Raw genomic sequence first — 9,749 nt, forward strand, 5'->3', positions numbered from 1 at the left:
GCTCAAGATCCCGTCTAAACTCAGGCCCATTTTGGAGAGGTAGGTCAAATCCTGGGGCTGAGAAGACAGACACTGCATCTAGGTGGCACAAAATGCTTCCATCCTGGGAGAGAGAAGAATTGGGTCATTTTTAAGCTGGTGACTGGGGTGCTATGGAGTGGGAAAAAGAGAAAGGAAGAGAAGCCCTGGAGCATCTCCTAGTACCAGAAAGTAAGGAATTGCTCAAAAACTCCCCAGTAATAGAGGCTACGTCAAAGGGACACAGGTGCCAATATGAAGGAGCTCCTGATATCTGAAGTAAAAACAGTATGAGCAACAGTATAAATAACATCGTATTGGACTGTAACACAAAACAAATATAGGCTCGGCACCCATAGCACAGTGGTTGTGGCGCCAAGCCACATACACCGAAGCTGGAGGGTCCGAACCCGGCCCAGGCCAGCTAAATAACAATGACAACTCCAACAAGAAAATAGCTGGGTGTTGTGGCAGGTGCCTGTAGTCCCAGCTACTTGGGAGGCTGAGGCAAGAGAATCGCTTAAACCCAAGAGTTTGAGGTTGCTGTGAGCTGTGATACCACAGCATTCTACCTAGGGTGACAAAGTGAGACTTTGTATCACCCCCCCAAAAAAAACCCCCAAATATACACGAATTCATACCAATAGAAATAAGTGATTGGATAAATAAAGCAGGGAGGAAAGACAAATCTTCCCTACACAAGAATTCTAAATAATATATGAATATATTCCCTCCTCTAGGAAATGGACTTTAATTACCCCACAATCCCCCATACCTCCAATGTGATTTAGGGGCTCACTTGCAAAGGATGTAGTATGGAAAGAGGAAAATAGTGACTTCACAGTGGAGAACGTGGCAAGTACTATCCTACCCTAACCAAGTAATCAAGGATAGCTTCAGGTGGGTATGGTGGCTCATGCCTATAATTCTAGCACTTGGGAAGGCTGAGGTAGGAGGATCACTTGAGCTCAGGAGTTTGAGACCAGCCTGAGCAAGAACAAGACCCCATCTCTAGTAAAAACAGAAAAATTAAGAGGCTGGGCATGGTGTCTTATACCTATAATCCTAGCACTCTGGGAGGCCAAGGCAGGCAGCTTGCCTGAGCTCACAGGTTCAAGACCAGTCTAAGAAAGAGCGAGACCCTGTCTATAAAAAATAGCCAGGCATTGTGGCTGGTGTCTGTAGTCCCAGCTACTTGGGAGACTGAGGCAAGAGAATTACTTGAGGTCAACCTTGAGTCTGAGGTTGCTGTGAGCTGTGACACCATAGCACTCTTATCAGGGGTGACAAAGTGAGACTCTGTCTCAAAAAAAAATCTTTATTTGGAATTACAGGCAGCAGGCTAGATTTGACCTATAGGCCATAGTTTGTCAACCTCTGCACCAAAGGAACAAAAAGAGAATATATAACTTCCAACTAGTAAAGGGGAAAAAGGAATAATTAAAAAACACTTAGTCATCTAAATAAAAGGCAAGAAAGGTGAGAGAAAGAAAACATAAAACTGTACAAAATGGGAAGTACAAAATAAGGGTAGATTTTGGCCCAACTATTTGGTAATTACATTAAATGGAAATGGAATACATGCCCCAATCTTTTTGTTTTAGATGCATCACTTGCAAGTAGCACACATACGGATTTTGTTATTCTGTTTTCCGTATTAAAACAAAAGGATATACAAATGTTGAAAATAAAGGAAAGGAAAAGGGGCTGTGCCTGTGGCTCAGTCGGTAGGGCGCCGGCCCCATATACCGAGGGTGGCGGGTTCAAACCCGGCCCCGGCCAAACTGTAACCAAAAAGTAGCTGGGCGTTGTGGCGGGCGCCTGTAGTCCCATTTGCTCGGGAGGCTGAGGCAAGAGAATCGCTTAAGCCCCAGGAGTTGGAGGTTGCTGTGAGCTGTGTGAGGCCACGGCACTCTACCAAGGGCCATAAAGTGAGACTCTGTCTCTACAAAAAAAAAAAAAAAAGGAAAGGAAAAGATAAACTGTGCCAATACCAACCAAAGAAAAATTGCTATGGCAATATTAATGTCAGACAAAATAACTGAAGGGAAAAGTATTACTAGAGACAAAGAGGGTCTGCATAGTGGTAATATTGTTTAATTTACCAGGAATGATTATGATTTTAAATAACAAGAATATATAAATTCACAGACCTCAGAGGAGATATAAATAAATCCATAATCATAGTAGGTGATTGTACATGACCGTCTTTTTAAAAATACATTATCTTGGGCGGCGCCTGTGGCTCAGTGAGTAGGGCGCCAGCCCCATATGCCGAGGGTGGCGGGTTCAAACCCAGCCCCGGCCAAACTGCAACCAAAAAATAGCCGGGCGTTGTGGCGGGCGCCTGTAGTCCCGGCTGCTCGGGAGGCTGAGGCAAGAGAATCGTGTAAGCCCAGGAGTTAAGGGGTTGCTGTGAGCCGTGTGACGCCACGGCACTCTACCTGAGGGCGGTACAATGAGACTCTGTCTCTACAAAAAAAAAAAAAAAATACATTATCTTTATTTTATTTTTTATTTCAGATTAATGTGAGAGTATAAAGAATTAGGCTACATGGTTGCATTTGTTAGGTAAAGTCCCTGTTGTAGTTGTGTCCCTTACCCGGGAGATGTGTCATATACTCTTACATCGTGCCCATTAAGTGGAACACACCAATCCCCCTTCCTCCTTCCCTTTTCTCCATCCCTCCTCCCCCCTCATTTTGAATTGAATTGAATTTTTCTCTTGTGTGGGTATGTATTAGATTGTCTACTGGCTTCATATTAGTATTGAGTATCTTGGATACTTGCTTATCCATTCTTGTGATCCTTTACTAAAAAGAATGTGTTTCAACTCCATCCATGAACATGACTATCTTAATAATTGATGGAAAATCAGACAAAACGTTAGGAATAATATAGATTTGAATACTAAGATTAACAAAATTATCTAAATGGTCATATGGAGAAACTAGTTCTAGCACATGCAGAATACATCTTATTTTTAAGCACACATAGAATTTTTTTAATTGACCATAAACTGGAAATAAAGTCTCAAACATTTCAATAAATTAGAAGCATTTAAGATGTACATCCTGACCACAAAGCCACTTTGTTAGATACTAGAAAATCCCCATATATCTAGAAATTTAAAAATGAACTTCTAAATAATGTATGGATCAAAGAAGAAATCATTATGGAAATTAGAAAATAGTTGTAACTGAATGATAAAAATTCTACACATAGCCATTGTGGAAAGCAGTGAAAGAAATACTGAGGAGGAAACTTGCATCCTCAAATGTACATATTCAGAGGAAAGGGCTGACAATGAATGATGCAGACATTCAATGCAAGAAGTTGGAAAAATAGCAGCAAAATAAATCCAAAGAAAGTATGGAAATAATAAAGACAAAGACAGAAGCGATTGAAATGGAAAACAAACGGAAAAAGTTTGTTTAAAAGGTTAATAAGGGCCAGGCAGTGACTCGTGATTGTAATCCTAGCACTCTGGGAGGCCCAGGTGGGTGGATTGTCTGAGCTCAGGAGTTTGAGACCAGTCTGAGCAAGAATGAGACCCCATCTCTAAAAATAGCTGGGTGTTGTGGCAGGCACCTGTAGTCCCAGCTACTTGGGAGGCTGAGGCAAGAGAATTGCTTGAGCCCAAGAGTCTGAGGTTGCTGTGAGCTATGACAGCACAACATTTTATTGAGGGTGACAAAGTGAGACTGTCTCAAAAAAAAAAAAAAAGAAACAAAGAAAAGCGCTTGGCACGTATAGCTTAGCGGCGAGGGTGCCAGCCACATACACCAGAGCTGGTGGGTTTGAATCTAGCCCAGGCCTGCCAAACAACGACAACTACAACCAAAAAGATAGCCAGGCACTGGGGCAGGTGCCTGTAGTCCCAGCTACTTGGGAGGTTAAAGCAAGAGAATCACCTAAGCCCAGGAGTTGGAGGTTGCTGTGAGATGTGACGCCACAGCACTCTACCGAAGACGATAAAGTGAGACTTGGTCTCTAAAAAAAAAAAAGTAAAACCACAATGAAATACCACTACCACACAGACCAAATTGGCTAAAATTAAACAGCATGAAAATGCTACGTGTTGGCAGGAAAATAGAGCAAGAACTACCATTTACCAGTAGGAAAAAAACACTGACCTAAGCACTTTGGAAGACAGTTTGGCACTGTCTGCTAAGGTTTGTTACACATAACCTATATTAGCAATTCCATTTCCAGATAGTCACCCTAGAACTGGGATTCTCAAAGTGATTCCTGTACTAATAGCACCAGCATCACCTGGAAACTTAGAAATACCAAATCTTGGGCTCCACCTCAAACCTACTCAACCAACAATTACAGGGTAATGGCCAGCAATCTGGGTTTCAACAAACATTCCACATAATTCTGATGCATGCTAAAGTTTAAGGTTCAGTGCCTGTAGCTCAGCAGCTAGGCTGCTGTCGATATACACCGGGGCTGGCAGCTTCGAACCTGGCCCGGGCCTGTCAAACAACAATGACAACTACAACAACAACAAAATAGCCAGGTGTTGTGGCAGACACCTGTAGTACCAGCTACTTGGGAGGCTGAGGCAAGAGACTCACTTTAAGCCCCAGAGTTTGAGGTTGCTGTGAGCTGTGACGCTAGGGTACTCTACTGAGGGTGACATAGTGAGACTCTGTCTCAAAAATAAATAAATAAATAAATAAAATAAAGTTTAAGAGTCTCACTCTATTGTCCAGGCTAGAGTGCCATGTTGTCAGTACAGCTCATAGCAACCTCAAACTCCTGGGTTCAAGTGTTCCTCCTGCTTCAGCCTCCCAAGTAGCTGGGACTACAGCCGTCCATCACAATGCCTGGCTAATTTTTTTCTATTTTTAGTAGAGACAGGATCTCACTCTTGCTCAGGCTGATTTTGAACTCCTGAATTCAAGGGATCCACACACTTCGGCCTCCCAGTGTTTGGATCACAGGCATGAACCACCATGCCTAGCTGACAAGGATGTTTTTAACATTTTTTATAATAGCCAAATACTGAAAATAAGCCAAATGTTCATTAATATCATAATGGATAAATCTGTTATGGAATGGTTATAGTATAATAAAATAACAAAAATGAATGAATCACAGCTATACAAAATAGCATGGCTGACTTTCTCAACCACAATGGTGAGTAAATATTTAACAAGCAGAGAATACATCTTTAATATACAAATAGAGAGGGTGGCGCCTGTGGCTCAGTGAGTAGGGCGCCGGCCCCATATACCGAGGGTGGTGGGTTCAAGCCCAGCCCTGGCCGAACTGCAACAAAAAAATAGCTGGGCGTTGTGGCGGGCGCCTGTAGTCCCAGCTGCTTGGGAGGCTGAGGCAGGAGAATCACATAAGCCCAGGAGCTGGAGGTTGCTGTGAGCCGTGTGAGGCCACGGCACTCTACTGAGGGCAGTAAAGTGAGACTCTGTCTCTACAAAAAAAAAAAAAAAAAAAATATATATATATATATATATATATATACAAATAGAGAAAGGGTCTTGTTGAACTGTACATATGTTTTAAGAACCTAAGACTGTACTTTCAGGCCTTATCTTTTATTAGGGCTCAAGGCTGGCATGTAACTGTCACATAGTGTGTATTCAGTTTATATGACAGACCTCATCCTTTTTTGTGAGACAGAGTCTCACTTTGTCACCCTTGGTAGAGTGCTGTAGCGTCATAGCTCACGGCAACCTCAAACTCCTGGGCTTAAGCAATTCCCTTGCCTCAGCCTCCCAAGTGGCTGAGACTACAGGCTCCCACCACAACACCCGGCTATTTTTAGAGGTGGGTTCTCACTCTGGCTCAGGCTGGTCTCAAACCTATGAGAGCTCAGCACAATCCACCTGCCTTGGCCTCCCAAGTGCTAGGATTACAGGCATATGTGACAGATCTCATCTTTATAGCATTTACAGAGTATTTCTAATATGGGTTATATCATATTTCTTTAATCTTCCTTTTTGATGGGTTTTCTAGATTATTTAGTCTGCCCCTATAAACTGAAAATTCTATGAGGTGAGAGACCAAGTCTGCCTTCTAAGACAGTGCTGCTAACTCATCAAATTGCTTTTCCAGATTAACATCCCTGTAAGAAAAAATAATGCCCTGGGTAGTTTCACTAATCTTTGTTAGAGCATTAATTGATTCCTTATAAATTTTTGTTTACTGTGAATTAACCCTGGAAAACCCATTCAATTCTGGATGTAATGACAGAATAAATGTTCTAGACTTAAAAAATCAGACTGTAGATTCTGGGATACAGAGATCCTCTAAGGCCATTTAATCTCCCTCTATAACATCTCATCCCTGTCTTGATGCACCAGCAGCTAAGGAGAGCCAAGCCTTGGACTCAGAAAACAATATGTCTCAAATTCTCTGAAAGTACCTACTTAAAATATCCTAGTGCTCTTAAATTCGTTGGTTTGGGACATATGACACCATAGTTGGACCTCTAGGGAATAAGGCTCCAGAGACAACACTTGTAGAGCAAACAGGCCACTTGAAAAGCCTACCCCTTTAAAACTTTGCCTCTATACCCCCTACTCAGTGACAAGCTGTCCAGCTCAATCCTAGAAGAGATATGAAGGAGCTCTTCCCTGAGCTCTGGCTGTTGGTGCAGTAGAGAGGAGACTTAAGCAGCATGCACATTGGCTGGATCCTGTCGGGTTTGCCTTGGAATGCCCATTGTGATGTCAGATGGAGTCACAGCCTTGAGGCAGAAAATTCTGACTGAGAGAGGCATGGGTTTTAGTGATGGCACCAATTTGGGGGCTGGCCATCCCATTGCCATCATATGTCAGCCTTCTACTATTATTTGGATTCCTCGTTTTTGGGCTTTGGGTGTTGTTTTCTGGAAATCGGGACTGGAAGCAAGAGGCAGCCAAGACAGACTCAGAGGTATGTGATGCAACCCTCCCTTGAAGCTCCCTGCTCCCTGCCTCTGAAGGCCATAGAAACTTCTTCACTTTGGGCTATGGGAGGAAAAGGTTGGAGGAAGAATTTGGAAGGAGAGTTGAGACAAAAGCCCATGGCTGCCTTCCTATAGGTCACTTTAAATGCTTTTACCTTCAATCCGTTTCATCAAAGCTTGAGCACCTACTAGATACTGAGGAAGAATGAAACACTATCCCCCTTATCTAGGAGCTCACAGTGAAGTGGTGGAGACAGACAGATAAATACCTAACTTCGAGGAAAGAGAAAGTGGTAAGAGTTCATAGAGCTCTTGCTAAAGGCTCAGGAAGTGGAGTGTTTTGAACTAGGGAGATCTATAAAATGCCTCTGGGCGAGCTCAGGTTTGAGTTTTACTTTAGAAGAAGGGTAGGATCTGGAAGGTGGATAGAATGGATGGAGGAGGGTGGTGGAAGACCTTCTGAAAAGAGGGAATCTATCAGGAAAGGGCATAAAAAGGAGAAGAGTATTGGATGTGTTCAAGGACACCAATCTGGATGAAGAGTGGAAGTGTAGGGAACTCAGAGAGAAAAAAGGTTGGATAGTTGACAGAGTTCACATCATGGAGAATTTTGAATACTGGGCTGCACACTTGTATGAATATGATTCTGTGCGCAACAGAAAGACATCAAAGATTTTAAGGCCAGATAAAATGTGCTTACATTTGTGCTTTAAAGCAATGTCTCAAACTTTAATGTGCATAAATCACCTGAGGATCTTGTTAAAGAGCAGATCTGGGATAGGAATTGAGATTTTGCATTTCTAACAAGATCCTGGGTAATGCTGCTGCTGTTGGGTAGAGAACCATACTCTGAGTGAGGCTTTAAATAACTTCAGTAAATTTGGTAGTTCTTTTGCATAGCTAAGCTAAGTTAATGGCTTGATGGGAAGCAGGGAGGAAATAAAATAATTGAAGCAATAAGATGGAAAAGTGAACATGGATTCATTCCCCCAAATGTTTATCATCTACCGCCACCTCCATATGCATTTCTCTGTGTACTACGGATACAGCAGTAAATAGAAGAGGCAAAGATCTCCACTCTTTGGGATGTGAAGTGGGTATACTGGGGTGAAAGTTTGTATGTGGGAGGAAGAGGACGGGATTGAGTCTGTTTTTCCTGATGTAAAGAGTTTGAGAATTATCATTTCCTATGAGGAATACATTCATCTTTCTATCCTCAGGGTCTAGGAAACTTCCTGGAATATAGTAAGTGCTCCATATATGTCTGTGAAATGAATAAATGACTTCTCAGTTTTAACCCCGAACGATCATGGTATTTTAAACAACACAGGAAACATCAGACAGAAAAAGTAGTGCATATGGGCTGGCGCCTGTGGCTCAGTGGGTAGGGCGCCAGCCCCATAAACCAAGGGTGGTGGATTCAAACCTTGCCTTGACCAAACTGCAACAAAAAAATAGCCGGGCATTGTGGCAGGTGCCTGTAGTCCCAGCTACTTGGGAGGCTGAGGGAAGAGAACTGCCTAGGCCCAGGAGTTGGAGGTTGCTGTAAGCTGTGTGAGGCCAGGCTGGGTGATAGGATGAGACTCTGCCTCTACAAAAAAAAAGAAAGGTAGTGAGTGTGGTGGGAGGCAGAAAATGAATGTTGCATTGGAAATGCTTATAAATGTTATGTGGAAATATTTATTAAGCAGCTCAAATTAATGGCCTAGACTTGTGCTGTCCAATCTGGTATCCACTAGCCACATGTGGCCATTTAAATGTAAATTAATTAAATAAAATTTTAAATTCAGTTTCTCTTTTGCACTAGCTCCATTTCATTTTTTTTTTTTTTTTGCAGTTTTTGGCTGGGTCTGGGTTTGAACCCACCACCTCCAGCATATGGGGCCGGCACCTTGCTCCTTTGAGCCACAGGCACCACACCACACTAGATCCATTTCAAATGCTCACATGTGGCTAAAAGCAGGACAAATATAGAATATTTCCATGATCATAGAAAAATCTATTGGTCAGTGCTAGCCTAGACTGTAGGTCTTGAAAATAGGTATGACTATTGATATAGACAGGTTGGGCCACCAAAGTCTTTTCAATTGTTTTTTCAGAATTATCTTTCTTTTGTTTCTATTTTTTTTAATTTCAGATTAATGTGAGGGTATAAACAATTAGGTTGCAATGTTTGCATTTGTTAGGTAGAGTTCTATTGTAGTTGTGCTGTGCACCCAAAAGGTGTGCCATATACCTTTACATTGTACCCATTAAGTGGAAGCACACCAATCTCTCCTTCCCCTTCCCTCTAACTTGAATTGAATTGAGTTTTTCTCTTATGTGAGTATTAGATCGTCTCTTGCCTTTATTTTGAGTACATTGGATACTTGCTTTTCCATTCTTGTGATACTTTACTAAGAAGAATGTATTTCAAGGCTTGGCGCCCACAGAGGGTTAAAACCCAGCCCGAACCTGCTAAACAAACAAAAAAATAAAAAAAAAAGTAACCAGGCATTGTGGCGGGTGCCAGTAGTCCCAGCTACTTGGGAGGCTGAGGCAAGAGAATCGCTTTAGCCCATAAGTTGGAGGTTGCTGGGAGCTGTGACACTACAGCACTTTACCAAGGGTGACATAATATGACCCTGTCTCAACAAGAGCAAAGAATGTATTTCAACTCCGTCCAGGTTAATACATAAGATATAAAGTCCCCACCTTTTTTATGGCTGAATAGTAGTCCACAGTACACATGTATCACAGTTTATTAATCTATTCCTGGGTTAATGGGCATTGAGGTTGTTGCCATATCTTGGCAATTGTAAGCTGAGCTGTG

This window comes from Nycticebus coucang, chromosome 4 (genome assembly GCF_027406575.1).
Source record: "Nycticebus coucang isolate mNycCou1 chromosome 4, mNycCou1.pri, whole genome shotgun sequence".
Lineage (NCBI taxonomy): Eukaryota > Metazoa > Chordata > Mammalia > Primates > Lorisidae > Nycticebus > Nycticebus coucang.